General features: G+C 41.2%; 2 long non-coding RNA genes across 6 annotated transcripts; one reads left to right on the top strand and one right to left on the bottom strand.

The window, feature by feature from the left end:
• The first annotated feature begins 310 nt into the window (after window positions 1–310).
• LOC108865891 lies at window positions 311–7,301 on the top strand. 5 transcript variants are annotated; one of them, XR_007257522.1, is made up of 4 exons: window positions 425–566; window positions 755–854; window positions 3,245–3,786; window positions 3,879–7,301. It is a non-coding gene; the product is annotated as an uncharacterized LOC108865891 (long non-coding RNA). The 5 variants fall into 5 exon arrangements; XR_007257524.1 differs by having other exon boundaries at window positions 3,245–5,473; window positions 5,708–7,301; XR_007257523.1 differs by lacking the exon at window positions 3,245–3,786 and having other exon boundaries at window positions 311–566; window positions 5,315–7,301.
• Window positions 1,203–3,247, bottom strand: LOC125476194. Its single transcript, XR_007257525.1, has 2 exons — window positions 1,336–3,247; window positions 1,203–1,275 (listed from the first exon to the last, which is right to left on the bottom strand). It is a non-coding gene; the product is annotated as an uncharacterized LOC125476194 (long non-coding RNA).
• Window positions 7,302–17,227: the final 9,926 nt, after the last annotated feature.

Genomic DNA, 17,227 nt, shown 5'->3' with positions numbered 1-17,227 from the left:
GACCCAAAAAATCCCGAACCGAAAATCTTGAAAATTTTGATATCGATCCCAAACTATTTGGTACGGGAATCGGTCTCACATTGTCTTTTTCGATATTTCCAAACTGAATCAAAATTAAAATATATATAGTTTTAGATATTATAAGCCGTTTATTCAAAATGAAACCTAACATCACCTTCACTCTCTAACTTCTCCGCCAAACTCTTTGACCTCATCTTTTATTCAAAATGAAACCTAACGTCACCTTCACTCTCTAACTTCTCCGCCAAACTCTTTGACCTCACCTTTTATTCGAAATGAAACCTAACCTCACCTTCACTCTCTAACTTATCCGCCAAACTCTTTGACCTCACCTCACCTTCACTTCCTTCCCTACCTACTCATGTACTCCTTTCAGTTCAGATCCACAAATCTCTCTCTCCCTCCACTCTTTCACTCTCTCCCCTTTACCTTCATACTACATCCAAACTCCAGTCTTCCATTTTCTTTTTGCATTGGACAACTTCCTCTACATTTGATAATCAATACAGCCACCTCTACTTCCTTCTACTTCTCTCTTCCTTAAGGTAATATTCTTGTCTTCATCTGGTAATCTTGATGTGATAAAGTCTGTTTGCGACTTCAATTCGTTTTTAAGTTGGGCATTTGAATTCTAGGGTTTTGGATTTGGGGGGTTTTCAATTTTTGAAATTTGGGGCATTTTAACCATATCTTGCAAGTTCGTCATTTTCTTTATTTTTCTATTCTTTTGCAGCATCAATGCTGGAAATAGCAGGCTAAGGGTGGATTCTGGATGGATTCCTCGTCGACCTGTTATTTTTCTTTTTAATGGGGCTGAAGAGCTTTTCTTGTTGGTAAGTTATTTCTATAATATTTAGTCTGGAAGTTATTCCATCAGTTGCTACCAATTCAGGTTTTATATAGTTATTGCGTCTAATTGAAAAAGACGAAGGATTTGGCATAAGGTATAGCTCTGTATCTGGTTTGTAATTTGCATAGCTTTGTCGTTTTGTTACTTTAGTTTAGCAGATCTTAAGGCAATTTATGCATTGGTCACTATTTTGGGATTCTCGATTTGTCCCGAAATCCATAAACTATTTCGGGATTTCTGAAATTTGGAATTTCCGAAAATTTTGTTTGGGATCGGTCATGAAATTTTTGATTCTCGAAAACTTTGGTTTGGGAATCGGGACATGGTTTTCGGTTCGGTATCCCATACTGAACCAGCCCTATGTCTAATAAAGAGAGCTAAAAAATCAAAAGCCAAAAAATGACCTTAGCCTAAAAATTAATTCCCAATAAAGAGAGCTAAAATATCAAAAGCCAAAAAATGACCTTAGCCTAAAAATTAATTCCCAATCGATGGCTGATCTATAATTTGATGGAATTTATCAAGTCATTATTTGGCCAATAAGGTATCAGGCTAGCCAAATGTAGCCACACCAATTGCAATAATTAATTAAAATTCAATGGTTAGATTTGAAAACGTTCAACAGTAGTTTAATTAAATTAACCAACAAATTTAAGGTATAAACTTAAAACTAATAAATTATTGAGAAGACTATGTTTAGCCTTTTCGGTTGAAGATAGTATATGAGTATGACTTGATACTGTTTGTTTAAAGATTCTATTTTGCAAGCCTATAATTCTCCATGGGGAGGCCATGTCTAGTCATTTCGGTTGGAGATGGCTTCAGTGAAAGTCTAGTGGAAAGAGTAAGGACTAAGAGTAAGATTTTAGAGGAATTACATTGACCTTCAACCAGTGGTGAGATCCAAGATTCTAACACCGGGTAGTCCTAATCAAGGTATGTTAGGTGCTAGTCGGGCGGCAGATTGTGGCCTAGCACCTATGCACCTAGACGGATCTAAGCGGAATAGGCAAATTTAATTTAATTTATTATATCATATAAATAGTATATGTTTACACATAAAAAAAAAATAAAAAATAAATAAATAAATAAATAAATAAAACTATACTTGTGTTGAGAATTTAAATTTATTATTTTAGGTTTATTGTTTAACATATAACATATAAAAATATCAAAAAATTTGCTTTAACATTTTAGTGAATTTGAAGTTATGAGATGAAAGTTCAAGTGATTACATGTTCGTAGCACTTTACGAAATATTTTTCAAATATCGTATAAATTTATAGTGAATTAAAAAAAAATAACGGTGTCAAACATATTGTATAAAAAGTATTTGTTTAGTAATACACCATCAATTTATTAATTAAATGTTAGGTGGCACAACCTGATTAGACAACAATTAAAAAACAAAAAAGAAAAATGGGGAGTTAGTCACTTTAGAAATGGAGAGAGAAAGTTTTTCTTCGTTGGAACAAAGGTCTAAGAACAACAAGACCATGATAATCTTCTATGTGTTCCTCTTCGTCTAAAAAAAAAAAAATATATATATATATATATTTGTTATTGGTTTAAAGCTTGTGTTACACAACATGCACAGCCATGGTGGTCTTCTTTCTTCCACCAGCTACCAAGATCGTTGGGTGATCCTCAAAAATCCTTACATGCATTTCTTCGAACTTCTGGGACCAACCAAGTCCATGATGGATTCGCTTATGTCTCTTACCTTCGCGAATTTATCTTTCATACTCATTAAATGACATGTGTATGGTAGCAAATTTTCGTCGTCTTCAATCTTGATGAAATGTACGTACAAAACAATCAACACCTTTGATCAAAGACCTAAACCTCAAGCGCCCACGAGGTGGGTTTTGGAGGGAATGTGGGGTTAGGCTAATGGATCTTCAATGCCTAAGTTAGTTTCTCTGAGGTGCTGGTGGTGCGAGCTAGGGCTCAGCGTGCGTTAGCATGGGCCGAATGCACGGGGGCGCTGAGCTGGGCTTGGGCCCGTTGGAGGTGAAGGAGAGGGAGAGAGGCTATGGGCACTCGCTCCCCTCTAACAAACTAGGTCGAGAGAACCTTGGGCTTGGCTAAGCACGAGAAAGAGAAAAAATGGACCATGTCATAAGGCCTGGCATGTTGCTGAGCTCCTATTATTTGGCCCACGATGGAGGAAAAGCTAAACTTTTGGGCTGCTGAGAATTGGTTGGGGCTTGGCGTGCGAATGTTGTGCTTCTGCGATTCTTCATATATATTCTTTTTGTTTTCTTTTTCCCAAGCTGCCTTGTAAATATTTATTTTCGTACTTCATAATTTTTTAGATTTCTTCCTTTAATAGCATGAGTGACGAATATCCTCTGCCCTTGTATCGTCAAGGTGGTTCCTTCGGCAAAGTAGGTTGCTTCAAGGCTGCTTATGTCAAGATCAATTGCGATGAATTGTTTTGGGATTTCATCGAGACATACAAACATGCAATTCCATAAGGGGTTCGCATCAAGTGGGTAAAGGATGATAGTAGCCATAAACCATGTAGTGAAGTTGCCAAGGCTTGGAATAGAGCTATCAAATTCCATCCATACTACTTTGTGTGGGGATTCACTTTTCCCACGTCGTGCTTTTCCAAGAGGTGATATGTTACATGAAGTGCAGGCCTGCTCAATGTTCCCCGAATGCTTGCGTAATGGTGGAGTTCGCAAACTTAAACAAGTTCTTTGATCTAGGCTTGACCATTAATGAGTTATGGTACTTTTTCAAGATTGGCCATAAGGAAAGTGTGGGGCAATTGAGGTCTCACTAGAGGTTGTTTAATGCTTCCTGCAAAGGTGATCATGAGTAGGTGAGAGATACCTTAGAGGTTAGCGAGGAATGAGAGTTCAACTCCTCGCCTGAGCTACGCGTTCTGATTGAAATTATCAATGGTAAGTAAATTGCTTCATTCTTGGTCTGCTTGGAATTTTGGTTGAGCTGCCCTCGACTTTAATTTATTGATCATCCTTCTTACTTTGTCTAGATTCAAAATTTGGCTCAACTCCAAGAACTTCATCGATTGAGAAAAAGCCGAAGACTTTTTCTGCTGCTTGTGAAGGCCCATTTGCTACTAAAAAGCTTGTCATTGATCTGACTTATCCCAAAGGGGAGAAAAACATTGTTAAGTCTAACCTTGCAAAATCTGTTGCTCTGAAGGTGGCCACGACCATTGCCGAGAGGATTGCTCAGCGTAAGGGTTCTATGGTGCCCCTAATGTCTAGGTTTGTATCGAAACATCCGTTTGGAGCCAAGTCTGGTTTGGCTTTTGAGAAACTCGCCACTATGAAGAGTGGAAATGTGGATTCTGCTGCTAAGGTGGCACTAGGGCCTGTTCATCATACATATATGACTGATTCGTTTGTTGAGAAGGAGAAGTCTACTCATGTGGACAGTTATGAAAAGTCCACCAAATCTGTTTATGAGGAATTTCCCGAGATTTGTGCACTGCTGAAAGTTGACTTGTTTGAGGACGTTAATGTATACACCAAGTTTGTTAATAGTGTTGTGAAGGTATTTCGCTCAAACTATTTTAAGGAGCATCCTGCCTATTCAAGAATGTCTTCCCTGCTTACTACTATGCAAAATATTTTGATCTTGGTAGTTGAGTCCATGCGATTGATCTGGATGCTACTAAAGTTGCCAAGGAGGTCAAGGCGGTGTTGATGGCTCAACTTAGCTTAGCTGCTAAAAAGATTGAAAAACTCAAATATGAACTCGCTATTTTGAAGGGTATGATGTCTCTACCCCCACTTTTGTTCAGTTGGAAACCATTCACTAGGAAGTTGGCAGTTTGAAAGCTAAGCTTAATGCGATTGGGGCGATGTTGGAAGCTACAAAAAAGGAAGTTGATTGGTTTGCACCAATGGTTCAGGACTTTGAGTGTGTCGACTTGTTATGCCAAGGACAAGAATTTATCTTCCCGCCTAATTGTCGATGCAAATTTCCTCCTTGTTCTTGGACAAAATTGCACCTACAAAACAAATAACAGCTTAAGTCAAGGCCAAGAGCCTTACACACCCACGATGATTTTTGGGGGGGGGGGTTTGGCCGAAGAACCTCCAATACCAAAGTTAGAATTTTGAGGGAAAAGTGTTTGGAGAATTTAGCAAGAGGATTCAACTTGGGTTTTTGGAGAAAATGGGGTGATATTTATAAGGATGTGGCCGGCCGCTTTGGGAGAGATGGGGACCAGCCACTTATGTGGTTTTTTGGGTGTGATTCACAATTTATTAGCTAATTAATAAATTAATTGAGTAATAAATCAATTAATTAGCTAATTAATATAATTTGAAAGGAATGATTTGGGGGTTACCTTATGGAGAGGATTTAATGAGGATAGATAAAATAGGTTTTGAATAATTATCTATTTTGGCACTTTTGACCTTGATTGAATTATGATTGTCCATTGCTTGCGTGTAGGAGTTCCAGTATTCATCAAGGGTAATTTTGTCATTTTCACCCTAGAATCCACGTGTCGCCTCCATATTTTTCTCAATTATTTTTGGCTCCACAATAATGAAGTGTCTTGTCTCAAGGATGTTGCCAGTAAGCTTGAATCCAAGGAAGTGGAATTGCAAGGTACGTTGTCTGATAGCGAGAACCTGAATCATGAATTAGATAAGTTGTAGGATTGTCACACTAGTCTTGTTAAAGAGAATGAGCAGCTGAAAAATGAGAGGGTCAGTCACGACGTTGCACTTTCTTCTTGTCAGACTGATTTCTACAAGCTTGGCTATGTAGACTATTTCTAGGGTAGGCCGTTGAATTATGAATTTTCCAAGAAAGAATTCGGGACTCACTCCATTTTTCCAGTGAATCTGCCTAACTTCTCATTGAGGCTACCTTTGGTGGAGCAATTGAGGGTGAGACTGTCCAGGCAGAGGCGACTAAGGATGAAATGATGGAATCTTTGGCTATTGAGAGCGGTATGGTTGCTGAAGGCATGACAATCGAGGATCCAATGATCGTGCAGGTTGTCAATGAGTAGTCTTCCTACTCAGACTTAGGAATTTTCTTGTTTCTTTCCTTTTGCTCTGCTTTGTTTAAACTTTGTTGGCATTTGAGCTAGTTTATCAATTTGCTAGAAATTTAATAAACTACTTACTTTGCTTTACTTAATTCTTGCAATTTCGCTATGTTTTTGCAAAACTTTACCGTAGGATGGGTGGTTGGGCGAGCTGCTTTGATGAAGCAATCGATCCCATGCAACCACTTTAGGTTTTAGTTTTGGCTTGAGGGCTTCAAGAGCCTTGCTTGCTTGGGGCGATTTGCAAAACTTTGCCATAAGACGAGTGGCTGGGCAAGTTGCTTCGACAAAGCAATTGATCCCACATCGTCACTTTAGGCTTGACTCTTGGCTTTGATGCTTCAAGTGCCTTGCCTACTTGAGATAATTTGTAAGACTTTGCCATAGGACGGGCGGCTGGGCGAGCTGCTTCGACGAAGCAGTTGAATCGACGTCGTCACTTTAGGCTTTAGTCTGTCTTTACTAGTTCCCAGTATTCATGTTCTATTGCAAAAATGCTAATATGATTTTTCATCTTTAAACACTTAGGAAAAATTGTTCTGGACAACAATGTTCCCACGATGATTTTCATCAATGGGGACATACCAAAAGCAGCCCCTTACAAATGAATAGGCTTCTCAGAAGTCTCAAATAAGTATAACGTTTATTTAATATGTTGAAATTGATTGTGAATGTAAAAAAAAAATAAAAAATTAAGTATATGTGATAATTTTTAAGTTTTGCACCAAAACCTATTAACTATTCGACCTATTAACCATTTGGAACAAGTCTTTTGATTCATACTTCAGCAACGCAGGTTTGAATTTTATAGAGCTATGTTTTATGAATTTGTTTTCATGATTATTATCCGGTTTAGAGTTATTGTTAATTAACGAAGAATTGTTTCAATTAGGGTTATCTGAATTATAAATTTGAACTATGGGTGAAATGGATTTGTGTTGGTGCTATGCAAATTGTTAAGATTGTTGAAGGTACAAGTGACCATTATTTTGATTGATATTGATATCATGTGCCTACGGAAGACGCACCTTTTCAAGATCCTGCAACTGCTGAGTTTGTTCCCTTGGAGACAAAGACATGCGTGCTGCCATTGAGAGTAATTCTAAGGATGAAGATTTAGAAAATGATGCTGTCTCCTATCCGAACAAGGTCCAGAAGAAGCTGATCCAACTCAAACTTAGACTCTGCAGCATCAACCATACCTTTGTACTTATCTCTGCAGCATCAACCATGCTTTTGTGCTCTAGGTTTCAAGATAGTTTGCCGCTTGAGGCTCCTGGAATCTACTCATTAAACAAATTTGATGTTTCGATTCCACTGGTTTTACTTTGTACAGAAAATTAAATGGGTGAATGTAAATGAAATTTAATCTTGCCATCACACTTTAACACCTTTCCAGTTTGGAACTGTCCTCAACATACCACCTGATTTGCAGGAAATGGAAAGAATGGAGCTCAAATGAACTGGGTCCAGTGTTTGTGTGTCCAGTATTGGTCTTTGTGGGTCTGGGCCTGTGAATATATTTCAGGGTTTACTTGTCCTGCTCCCATGTCCTAGTGTCCTCTTGTCAGCAATCCAGAGTGTCTTAAATTATTAATCAAACATATTCTCATTAGTCCAAAGTTTTTCTTTTAAACTCCTTTTTTTTCTTTTTTTTTCTCTCTCTCTAGGGGGAAAGACTACTCAGGAGATGGTACCATCAACATTAAGCCTGCACCATGTCACAACAACTATGATCTAGTGGTTTCTTTTTTGTTTTAACTTACAAGTTAGGTCTTAGTTCAATTTTCAAGAACAACAAGTTCCACAACACATTATTATGACTTGTCAATTGGGTGACTTAGCCTAAATTCTTCACCCTTTAATATAAAATATGATTTTATCAAAAAGCTGAAACAAATGCAAGCATAAGTCAATGCTCCAAAGTTTGATTCGATTCTGTTGGATGCCCCAGTGAATTCAAAGCATGTCATGAAATTAGTTTCTCTAATGGCGAAATTACATATTATAATAGCTCGAAAAACGATGTCAACTCATTCAACATTGTTTTTAGTTATTCAAACAATTCTTGTTCATGATATTTAAATTTAGTATTTCATCTAACTAAGAAAAAACAAATGTTGTTCATGATATTTAAATTTAGTATATCACTAGACCAAATGACTTATGCCAATCAAGCGAACATGCAATCGTCCAATTTCAAAGGTCAGAGAAACTAAAATTTAAAACAGCGAATATACGCGTACTATCTAGCCACGCAATAAAAAAACATTGAAGGAATAAAACAAAGCAAGCAACTCTCACTCTCAAAGATTGGCTGGAAGAGTCCGCCATAAGGAGAAAACTGCATGCATGACTCGGCTGGGCCGCTGGGATTACTGTTGATTTGGATGCTTTGGATTCCTGCAGCTTGCAAATAATTACAAAAACTTGTTCATAAAATGTGACTCCTTGACGAGCAATTGAGGCACACTCCATGCTTGACTGCTCCTTCAGTGACCCACTTGGCCAATAACAAGACAAAATTTGACCTGGTGCGAAAGAACCGTGCACGACTGAGACTATATAACGAAAATGAAATGGTCCTCTGTATATAAATCATAAGTCGCTTATTGGTAGATATAGGTTATAGCTAGTGGAGGTGTGACTTCGAACAACTTGATTTGATTCGATTATATAGAAAGGATGAAGGGACACCTGCTATGCTTACTGATTAATTTGGTTTTTTGTCAACCGTGTATATATGATAAATCAGTCAATATTCATGTAGAGGAATACATATACATGAGGATTGAGAATTACAAAAATACTATTTATCTAGTTTTGTTATTCACTACCCTCTTGTCACACGCGAAGTCGTGTGACAATTGGCCTTTGTACGTTAAATTAAAGTTTTATTTTTTTTAAATATTTTTTTACAAAATAAATTAAAATTTTTAATTTTTTTCTATATATATATATATATATTTTTTTTATTAAAGGTATTTTTGAAAATAAATTAGAAGTTAAACATAAACCACCCACTAACGTGGAGTTTTGTTATTTGTTGAATTATTTTAACTCCTTTTAATTCAATTGTAATTTTAACATTCTTGAGGGGCAATTTATGGTATTTTAAATGTTTCACCATTTTAGGGTGCTCCCTTTATATATACTAGCATGTTGCCGCACAAACCGCGAGAATTGGCCTTTTTTAATAATTTTTTTATTTAAATAACTAATTTATATTTTATTAAAAAAAAATTAAGCAAAAATATGAAACCACCCACAAACGTTAGAGTTTTTTTTTTCTTTTCTATATTTTAAATTTTAAATTCTTCAAATTTAAAATGTGGTGAATTATTCAAATGTAATTTTTGAAATTCTTAAAGGGTAATTTATGGTATTTTAAATGTTTCATCATTTTAGGATGCTCACTTTATATATATAGCTGCTAGACCTACTCCATTGTCTTATTTCCCTATCCATTTTATAATCTCACCCACCATAAAAAGTTAAAAAATTGAAATGTTATTTCCCACCCACTATTATTCCTAAAATGACCCTCAATATACATATACACACACAGAGGAAATCGAAGCGATCCCCAAATTTTTATAAAAATGGGGATTAGTTGTGGGGTCCACACAACATTGAACTTTAACGATATGAACCATCTATTTTTCAAGTTGCACCTCATAGATTATCCTTGCAAAATATTAGCCAAATCGAAAATGTTTAAGACATCTAATTAGGTTTAAACAAATTAACGAATACTTGTTATATAAGAAACAATGTAATTTTATCCTGATAATTAAATAAGCAAATAGTTTCGAATTGAATTGAATTTTTGTAAGGATGATCTATGAATCGAGACTTACAAAATAGATGATTCAGATCATTGAAGTGTGGAGTGAGCCTCACACCTAATTCCCATTTAAAAAAAAAAATGGGAATAGATTTTTTTTGAACACCAGATACCATGTTATAAAAGGCCTACAAAGAGGCAAACAAACATACAATTAACAAGCAGTGACAAGGGGTAAACCACACAGACCCCTCCACCAAGTAGAGGCGTTACCCCCGGCACCACCAAAACAAATTAATGAGGACAAGGTAGCCCGTCATTATTCAATACAAAGACAAACGAAGATGGGGGCCTAACGACCCAAACGACATCACTCATCTCCGTAAAACTACCCGATGCAATCTTGTGAGCCACGCCATTAGCAGAACAGGGCACCCAAGACCATCGGCAATCAAGGAACTTCCCCCCGAGCTGTTTAACCCGAGCCAGCACCGGGAATGCCTCCCAACTACCCCTAGACAGCGAGCTAGATAAACAATTAATCGCTTCAAGGGAGTCCGACTCAAGAATTACATACCTTACACCCAAGTCTTCACCGAGCTGGCACCTGTGCAACAACGCATAAGCCTCCGCTGCAGCAGCAGAAGGAGCAGATATAGCATACCGCGCTGCAGCCACGAATTTTCTCTCCATGTCCCGCGCAATCAATCCAACAAATCCCATCTTTGAGGCCTTGGACCAGCTAGCATCCACATTAATCTTCACAAAAGGAGAGGCCGGAGCACACCACCGTGCCACCTGGGTACCCCTCCTCCCGTCACCCCCTCCCCTCACCCCAGCCATAGCCTTAGCACCAAAAAATGAGCTCATAGCCGCAGAAACATCAGCCAAAACTTTTAAAGGGTTAAGAGACATCCCTTTGAAAACAAGATCACAACGAGCTTTCCAAATACACCAACAGGTAAAAACAATATATGATTGTCTCCACATTGTATCTCCAAAGTTGCATAAATTCGGAAAGAATACCTTCTGAATCCATTCCAGCCAAGACGGAAGAGAAAGGCGATCCAATTTATACCCCAAAGCCCCACCAAACCAAATTGGCTCAACCCAAGAGCAAGAAAGGAAAATGTGCTCAATGGTTTCGTCATGGCAGCAGCAAATAGGACAAGTAGAGGTCAGAGAGGACCGTCGTCGGTATAGGGCTTCCCGAGTAGGAAGACAATTATGCATCGTTAGCCACAGGAAATGTCGCAGCTTGGGGGGCACCTCCAGCTTCCAAATCCCCTTCCAAAACTCCTTAGGAACCCCACGAACAGAAGGCCGATGCTTGTCCTTCCTGGCCAGTGATCTACCTTGCAGCCATCTATAACCCGACTTGACCGAATACGTGCCGTTCTTACTCAAATCCCAGATGAGCCTATCATTACGACTTAGATCCCCCAGAGGCGTCTCCTCAATAGCCTTCAAAGCCTCCCCCGATATGAATGGCTGTAAAAAACTAAGATTCCACCGCCCCGACTCCGAACAAATAAGCGCACTGACCCTCAAACTGGGAGTAACCGCAACCTGGCCAACCGGCACCGGATGTCCAAGGGGCAAGGATGGAAGCCACCTATCCTGCCACACCCGCACCTCCTGATCGCCCAAAATCTGCCAATGAGAACCCTCCTTGATCACGTCCCTGCCACAGATAAGGCTACTCCATGCCCAAGAAGCCCGACCACCTTTCTTTGCATCCCATATCGAGCAATGGGGAAAATACCGGGCTTTAATCACCCTAGCCCACAGCGAGTCGGGTTCCGTGATTAACCGCCAACACTGTTTAGCGAGCAGAGCATCATTAAATTCCATAAAGTTTCTAAAGCCTAAACCACCCAAGTCTTTTGGTAAACCCAAAACCTCCTTTGAGACCCAATGAATCTTTTGGGCTCCCTCCTTGCAACCCCACCAAAATCCAGCCACCAACGCATCCAATTCCTGACAAACGGCGGCGGGGAATTTAAAAATGCACATTGGGTACGCCGGAATAGCTTGGATAACAGCCTTAATTAAAACCTCTTTACCGGCACGAGATAGAGTACTTTGTTTCCACCCTTGTAGCTTTTCCATTACTCTTCCTTTCACATAAGCAAGACCACGCTTTTTCGACCGGCCCCAAATAGCAGGGACCCCCAAATAGGTCCCCGGATTGCTAACCACCGCCATACCAAGGGCATTCCCCATCTGATCTGCGTTCACCTTCGGAACATTTGCCCCAAAGAAAACACTGGATTTCTTCAAATTAACCTTCTACCCAGACGCCACACAAAATTTGTCCAGCATGTGTTTCAAATTCCTGCAGTTTTTCACATCTGCCCGCAAAAACAGAAGGGTATCATCCGCAAAGAAGAGGTGAGAAATCACGGGTCCGGATCCACCAATCTTAACACCCTCCAGCCTACCTTGGTCCACCGCACCCTGAAACAGTTTGGAAAGAACTTCCCCCACCAAAATGAATAAATAAGGAGAAAGAGGATCCCCCTGACGGAGACCCCGCGAGGGAGCAAAAGACTCTCCAGCCTGCCCATTTAGGAGAACAGCGAACTTCACAGACAAAATACATCCATTAATTAGCGATCTCCAACTACTGCTGAACCCCATTCTTTCCATTATCGCATCCAAAAAGTCTCATTCAACCCTATCATACGCCTTCTGCATATCCAGTTTAATCCCCATTTCAAATCTGTTCTTAGCTTTCCTTCCCTTCAGATAATGAAACATCTCATGGGCTATGCCAATGCAATCCTGAATTTGTCTACCTGCCACAAAAGCATTCTGAGATGGCGATATGATTTTAGGCAATAATACCTTCAACCGGTTAGCAAGAATCTTTGACAGTATCTTGTATGAATAGTTACATAGGCTGATAGGCCTGAACTGCGACACAAATTCCGGATTAGGAACTTTGGGAATCAGAACTATATTAGTCCGATTTATCAATCTCGAACCCGCAACGTCCTGAAGCAACTCTCTGACCAGAGCCGAAACATCCTCCTTCACAATCTCCCAATATGTCTGATAAAAGATCCCCTGGAAACCATCAGGGCCAGGAGCCTTAAGACCTCCCATATTCCCAGCAGCCTCCTTTATCTCCTCCTCCGTGACCGGTGCAGTTAGCACCTCATTCATTTCTGTCGAGACCGAGGGATTAATGCAATCTAGCAGCGACCCCCAGTTACGATCCCCTGCCGAGCTAAAAACTGAAGAGAAATGATTATCCACTAAATGGCGCACCTGAGACGGATTTTCCACCCATTTCCCATTCTCATCCCTAAGCTTCACAATCTTATTTCTCCTACGTCTCTGAAGGGTTGAAGAGTGAAAAAACTAAGTGTTTGCATCCCCCTCCCTCAACCATTTAACCCTCGATCGCTGGCACCAATAACTCTCCTCTTGGAGTCTTAACTCATCAATCTGCCTAGATATCTCCCTTATCTCATCATAGTTTGGACCCCAGTCTCGCTGGAGTGAGTCTAACTGAGAAAGGAGATTATGGATCCTGCTACCCCGCCCCTTAAATTTGGTACGATTCCATCTGCTCAAACGATGACGACATTCGTTTAAAGATCTCACCCACCTATTCACAGGGCTACCATGATGCCGCCGGTCCCAGCTCATTTCCACCAATTTCTTGCACTCTTCCTCCGTGACCCAAAACGCCTCAAACCTGAACATCTTCCTTCCTTTCTGCCCATCAACTATAGAACTAAGAACAATTGGGCAGTGATCCGAGGCTAAAACCGTTTCATGCATAACATGGGAGTTCGGCCAGAGTTGCTGCCACTTTTCATTCGCCATGACCCTGTCTAATCGCTCCTCCACCCAATCCCCTTTTCTCAGCCCTCTCCACGTGAATGTTGGCCCATTGAAACCCAAGTCCATCAACTGAGAGGAAGACAGAAACTCTTCTAAGAATCTTGGTCTATTGTACAAGACCTCAACTCCTCCAGACTTCTCATAATCCCATAGGAATTCGTTGAAATCCCCACCACAAATCCAAGGTATGTCTGTGGGGGTAAAGTGGTTACCCATCCAATCCCAAAATAGATTTTTCTCAACTCTATACGACGTTCCGTACACACCCGTAATCCTACTCCATTGCATTTGCCCTTTAATTCTCATCACAGCATCAATAATATGCTTGGACGAAAAGATAATATTCACCTCCAGGTTGTCCTCCCACCATAAGCTCAACCCTCCAGAAATTCCAATTGGCGAAACATCAAATCCATGTAAGTAACCCAATCGCCTCCTCACACCTAGAATTCTATGATCTTTCATCTTAGTCTCTGATAAAAAGATCATAGAGGGTCTCTTTTTTCGAATAAGCCCATGAAGAGCCCTGACTGTCGTGTCCGACCCTAGCCCACGACAGTTCCAGAATATATAACTCATGGCTGGCCTGCGGCTGTTGAAGGCCAGCCGCCACCGCCCCGAGCCAACTTGCCCGCCTTCCTTGTCACCATCCTTTCTTTAGCAATATTTGACCCCCCTTCCAGTACTTCATGTCCTCCAAGATTCTCACTTATTTCTTCCTTATCTTCACCCGTCGTACGGACCGCTCGTTCCACCGATAGGTCTCCTTCCTTGCAATTTAACCTCCTCCCTGTCTTTGCCGCCCTTCCTTGGTAATTCTCTTCCGTATCCGGGCCTTTGAATTTCTTCTGGGGAGCTTGAGTTAGCATCATATCCTGTGCTTCCCCACTTCTTTTACTACCCCATAAAGGTTCATCATCCTGGGCAGACAGAATGTTTTTACCCCCTGGACCTCGCCCGAACTTCCTTCCCCCACTGTTTTAATGCTTTCCATGTCAGAGCAGGAAGACGTATCCTCTGCCTCCCCCCGCATTCTTCTACGCCATTTTTTTTTGACCTGTACCTCGACTCTTTGATGCTCCCCCTGACTCCATGGTTTGATTACGCTTCATTCCTTGAGCCTTCGACATCCGTAAACTACCTTGATTCTGTGCAGCCGTGATGCCCGATCCGCGCACCGCCCCGGCCTGCCGGCGTTCCCCCCTGCCCACATACTCCACTCTCGTCGATATCACCACCTCCCTTACCGGCGGTGCCTTCATCCACTCTCCATACGCCACCTCCCTATCTCCAGACATCTCAACGGAACATTCAGTATTGATATGCCCAATCCGTCCACACCTGTAGCAAAAATCTTGAAGCCGTTCATACCGAAATTCCACCCAGGTTTCCTTATTTGAATCCCTTCGAATCCAGCATCCCTTGAATAATGGTTTCTCCGTATCAACTAAGATTCTGATTCGCACAAAACCACGAGCTTGTCCGGGATCCTCCATGGCTATAAATTTCCCAGCCTCTTTGGTTACACGCTGCACATTCTCGATAGAGGCTAAGCCCAGCAGAATTCCCCTTATTTGAACCCAAAATGGAACAGCATCCAGCTCCAGCTCCTCTAAAGCGAGCTCCGGAGGCCATTTCACGACACAGAACACCTTTTTCATCACTGCCCAGGGAACCTGCTCAAGGATTTTTGAAGCTACATGTTCATCTTTGACCGAAATAATAAAGACATTCTCCCTTACCCATTTTATTTCCACCTCACCCAATTCTTTCCAAGCCGCTCTGAGAATATTCCTGACTCCCCACTTGTTCAATGGTTTTGGCGTAAGGACTTTCCCAACCAATTTGACTCCCTGTTCCATGGTTGATAATTCTAGTGTTTGGTTCAGTTGAACCACCAGTTCATCCACTCCACTTGTCGCCATCCCAAAGTAACAGTATGCCCCACTCCCCCAGCCTGAGACGAATATAAACCTTGACTTTCTGGACACAAACGAACCACAAACGAAATCAGTTGGTAAACCAGCTAACGGATTCCACCTCCCCCCAAACGAACCACAACAGCAGAAACCCCCAAGCGCACAGATCCCACAAACCCAAATTGATAGAAGTAAAACCCCCAATCAGATCAACACAACAGCCTCTGCAACCCTCGAGGAGTACAACACACCAATTTGATCAGCCCCAAATCCTTTCCGTCACCCTAGGCCCTGTCACCCCACGCCATCCTGCTTTCAGAGCCTCAGTTACCCAACTCCCCAAGATCTTAACCTGAAAAGCACAAAAACACACGATCGAAACTAACCTGTTGCCACACGAACAGAGGCGGAACTCACAGAGGAGCAAGCACTCTCACACCTGGAGAGAAAAGTGACCAGAGACGGCTTATTTTGGACACGAAGAAACGGTCCTTTTAGCCCGATCTGTTGCAGCGGCTCTATCAGACAAGCAAATTGAGAAGAAGAACACGAAGGAGGTAAAGGGCAAAAGAGAGAGAAGAAATGGGTTGGATTGGTGAGAGCGTGGACTCCATCAAATCCCTTCAGATCCGGCAGGTCGTCACCCAGGCCGTCAGTCTCGGTTGTTTACGTTAGCAGAAAACCGATGAAACCAAACACAAATCCCTGCTTTAAACCCGTGACCAAACAATAGTCTTCCTCCTCTCCAACAAGTCTGCGTAGATCTTCATAGCCGGTCACGGCGACCTCGTCGGCTCTGCCATCATCTTCCAGACACAAGCCATAGACTTCACTTCACCAATCTTGTCCTCCACAGCCACGCCGAGCTCGATCTCACTCGCCAAGATGAAGTCGGGTCCTTCACCAGCCTTGCTGCTGACAAACCCACATAGCTGCAGATTTACTCGATCCTCCTGAGCCCAGCGTCATAGATGATGACGATGATCAGTTGGGTGGGTGGGTGGTTGGATTCTCAGGTGGGTGTGCCGAGAACTAACGAAAGCAAGAGGTATCGGAGGTGGGCGGAGGCTCCTTGAGAGGCGGTGTTTTTGACTGTACAGAGAGAGAGAGAGAGATAGGTTTACTCAACGAGATGAGACTCGTCCTTTTGCTGCTTCTTTGTGTTTTGCCTTCATTTTTTTCTTGTTTGTCAAGTCGTGGTCAAAGAAAGTAGATCTTCATAGCCGGTCATGGTGACCTCGTCGGCTCTGCCATCATCTTCCAGACACAAGCCATAGACTTCACTTCACCAATCTTGTCCTCCACAGCCACGCCGAGCTCGATCTCACTCGCCAAGATGAAGTCGACTGAGGGCGAGCGGAATAGATTTACATAAAGGGCCTGCACACACACATGCATATATAAAATATGCATGTGAACAGACGTAAACCAATCCACCATGGTAGCTCCAAGTGACTTGCACTATTGACCTAAACCCTAACTGATTATAATATTGTAGGCAAAAGTTAAATATTAAATCATAGCCAGAGAGGTATGCGAATTCAAATGAAAAATCACAGAGCTATGCAAATTTAAATGAAAAGTTTGATAGCGATAAATTCAATTATACGGTCGCGACAAATTCAAATGACTAACACATAAAATTAATCTTCTACCTCTTCAGTGAAAACATAATTAAGATTCTACTTCGTCCATAAAACATCACCTTCTACATCTTCAATAAAAATGTCATTTTCTAAGTT

Source organism: the organism of the source record quoted next, unplaced genomic scaffold (assembly GCF_019419815.1).
Source record: "Pyrus x bretschneideri cultivar Hongxiangsu unplaced genomic scaffold, Pyrus_bretschneideri_v1 Contig18, whole genome shotgun sequence".
Taxonomy (NCBI): Eukaryota; Viridiplantae; Streptophyta; class Magnoliopsida; order Rosales; family Rosaceae; genus Pyrus; species Pyrus x bretschneideri.
The sequence above is the reverse complement of the archived record's forward strand: the minus strand, read 5'-3'. Positions and strand labels throughout refer to the sequence as shown.